Source organism: Arachis duranensis, chromosome 10 (genome assembly GCF_000817695.3).
Source record: "Arachis duranensis cultivar V14167 chromosome 10, aradu.V14167.gnm2.J7QH, whole genome shotgun sequence".
Classification (NCBI taxonomy): domain Eukaryota; kingdom Viridiplantae; phylum Streptophyta; class Magnoliopsida; order Fabales; family Fabaceae; genus Arachis; species Arachis duranensis.
Window position 1 is genome coordinate 24,700,396 of NC_029781.3, and position 404 is coordinate 24,700,799.

Here is a 404-nt window from a genome sequence, read left to right on the forward strand (position 1 = left end):
CCATCTTTCTCTTCACCACTCACATCCATCCTTCATAAAATCCCACCTACCTCACCATTCAAATTCAAACCACTTTCCCACCCAAACCCACCCTCCCATAGCCGAACCCTACCCCTTTCTTCACCCCTATATAAACCCCTCTTCACTCCTTCTTTTTCACACAACCTAAACACTACTTCTCCCCCTTTGGCCGAACCACAAAGCCATCTCCATCTCCTTCATTTCTTCTTCTTCTACTCTCTTCTTTCTTCTTTTGCTCGAGGACGAGCAAACCTTTTAAGTTTGGTGTGGTAAAAGCATTACTTTTTATTTTTCCATAACCATATTTATGGCATCCAAGGCCGGAGAAACCTCTAGAAAGAGGAAAGGGAAGGCAAAAGCTTCCACCTCCGAGTCATGGGAGA